This window comes from Poecilia latipinna, unplaced genomic scaffold (assembly GCF_001443285.1).
Source record: "Poecilia latipinna isolate Pla-1442-1.1 unplaced genomic scaffold, P_latipinna-1.0 Scaffold4841, whole genome shotgun sequence".
NCBI classification, from domain to species: Eukaryota; Metazoa; Chordata; class Actinopteri; order Cyprinodontiformes; family Poeciliidae; genus Poecilia; species Poecilia latipinna.
Window position 1 is genome coordinate 1 of NW_015117457.1, and position 2,888 is coordinate 2,888.

General features: G+C 39.8%; 1 long non-coding RNA gene across 1 annotated transcript; it reads left to right on the top strand.

The window, feature by feature from the left end:
• The first annotated feature begins 6 nt into the window (after positions 1-6).
• On the top strand, positions 7-2,482 carry LOC106943063 (uncharacterized). Its single transcript, XR_001423800.1, has 3 exons — positions 7-685; positions 1,674-1,740; positions 2,099-2,482. It is a non-coding gene; the product is annotated as an uncharacterized LOC106943063 (long non-coding RNA).
• Positions 2,483-2,888: the final 406 nt, after the last annotated feature.

Consider the following 2,888-nt stretch of genomic DNA (forward strand, 5'->3'; position numbering starts at 1 on the left):
TGGATTTACGCCTATGCCTCAGGTCAGCACAGCTAACAGGTGTTGAGCCAATTGGTTTACTGTAGTCAGGTATGTGTTGTATTGTGGGATCCGGTAGAGGAAACTAATAATAAACAGAGGAAAAAGCTTGTAGCGTCATGCAGTACTTCAGATGATTTTACATGTAGCACTACAGAGAAACAGTCATATGATTACAGCCTGAGTATCACCTACTACCTGTGTTTCTATTCAATTGAGTTTTTTTTCCCTTTGCTTGCGATAACAAGTTATTAATCTCATATCTCATAAACACGTGACCAGACTGGTTTGTACTGACAGATTTTGGTTTCCTTGGACTTTTCACTCTGAGAAGAAACAGAATCAACAGAAACCACGAGAGGTTAGAGCAAACCAGACCAGAGTAAATCTGCTGGAGCGGAAACGTTCTGAGAAGGTTCTGCTGGCGGGAAGAACTCCGTGTTTTACAGGAGTTTCGTCAAAATCAGTGTCGTAAAAACAAAACGAGACATTTTCTTTTCTTTTCCAGGTAGCCAAACAGCCATCGACTCCCCAGAGCCTCAAAAAGACAAACAAGAAGAATATTTCAGGGTCTGATTTTATCAGCTTTCAGAGAAAAGTTGCAGTTCCACCAGCGCTGTACTGTAAGACTAACGGCAGCCCGGGTACACCTGCTGCCAGGACGAAGGTGAAGACACATGAGACTGCATCACTTCTTACAGTGGAGGGTTTATTTTAATCTGTTTATCTATGTACTTAGTGGAGTGTCTTGGGTACAGGGGCGCCGCCAGGAATCTTGGGCCCCATGACAAAAACTTCGATTGGGCCCCCCGCTGTTACAGTTTCTTGAGTCTCTTTAACCCATAAAGGGCGTCACAATTTGAATTCCTTGCTTTCTGTGGTTCAACACAATATTTACTGCTCATACATTTTACATGCACACAGTGTGCAAGTAGGTTGCTTGTGATAAAAACCGTTTATCACAGGTACGTTCTTTTTTAGTTTTGGGAGCATGTTCAAAACACGCCTGTTGCAATCACGAATTAAACTTGGTCTTATTAGCACAGCCACAGACAGCACAACACGTAGCAGAGCTCTGTAAAGACATCTTATTGAACACTGTTTTGCATGATATTTTACAATAACAGAAAAGATAAATATAGCATCTGCGATTAGCAAAAATCTATCGATTACACAGTGAAATACTACTTCTGGTGGTAAGACCCGTGATCGTTTCCCCAGTCAGCCTCCCAGGAACAAGGCGGACACGGCGCCCCCTGCTTAGGGATGTGTTATTATCATAGTTTGCTTTTACAGAAACAATTTTTCCCTCATGAGTTTGGTTTATTTATGATAAACATAAAATATACAAGAAGATGTTAGCTGAAACTCAGAGTTGGAATTGTTTTGCTATTTTTTTCCACCATTGGCTCATCGAGAGCAGCAACATATGAACATCAAAGCTCCACACAATAGAAATTAGTTTCCAGAGCAGTTTGTGATGCTTTGATTGTTGCGATAAAATATGATCATAAACGTTGTTTTGTTCATATCCCTGAAGTGAGAGAGAAGTGATTTGAAGCTTTAAACGATGAACCACAGTCCTGCTGCTGTGTAGTTTCTAAGAACATGTGGAAACACTGAGCACAGATACTGACTGTGCTTTGATTCCACAGAGACAGCTGACCCCCATGTCGGAGTCAAAGAAAGTCACATTTGGGCTGAAGAACAACAAAACTGCTGGTAAGAAGCTGCGTAACAACCGGTGACAGTGAGTTACTGTTTGCAGGTCAGCATTTTGTTCTTAGTTTTATTTTTTGAAGCATAAAAAAGAGAAAAGGTAAGCGCTGGACTAGGCCAAGTATTGATGCCATGATGACAGGTCAGGACATCTACTGCAGATGTTGTGACGGTGTTACTTGGTTGCAAGGGTCATTATCTAAATATTACTTGGTGGGCCAAGTAAGCATTTATAGAGTTTGTTTCTTCAATGTACAGATTAATTTTGCTGGGAAGTGGAAATCTTGTTTTCCAAGTTGAAATTGAGCTGAAATGTGAAAGTCTTTACTGTTATTTATTTATTTATTTATTTGTCTTTTAGAGTTCAAGAAGACTGATCGCAGCTTGCTCCTCAGTCCAGAAGGTTTGTCTCGGGTGCCCTTTGACCCACAGCAAAAACCAAAGTTTGGGGTCCTAAAGTCTCCGCCCACCACAGCGTCCACTGGCTCCAGGAAGACATCAAAGAAAACCCCTAACTTCTCCAAGAAGACCGGTTCCAAATCTCTGCCAAACACACCTAAAAGACGACCTTCAGCAGCAGACTTTTTTTAACTTCCTGTAGAACTGTAGACACACGTGATCTCTTTGAACCCTTTGATACAATCTGTTTTGAATTTTGGGCTCTGTTTTTGTTTATTCTATCAAATTGTTGCATTTGACCTGGTTTGAGTGACTGTTTAAATAAAGTTATTCATTCCTTCTTTTACTAGTTTTAGTAGTTTGTAATCAATATGTTTAAACATACAAATGAATCTCCTGGAACATTAGAATAAGAGTGACACAGTTCATCTATGTTTGGTATTTATTCACTTAAGGAACCCCATTAATCTCTAAAACAGTAGAAACTAATGTTCCTTGGATCCATACCACAAACTCTACAATCAAATCAAGTTTTATTTGTGTAGCACATTTCAGCAGCAGGGCATTTCAAAGTGCTTTACATCATAACACAAAAACACAAAGTCATGTAGAATCAACAATCAAAACATCACATTAAGTCAAGTGCCGTCATTAAATTGATTACGTTTCAAATACGACTCTAACCAGGAGGGTTTTTAGTTGAGATCTAAAGGCACTCAGTGTTTCAGCTGTTTTACTGTTTTCTGGAAGTT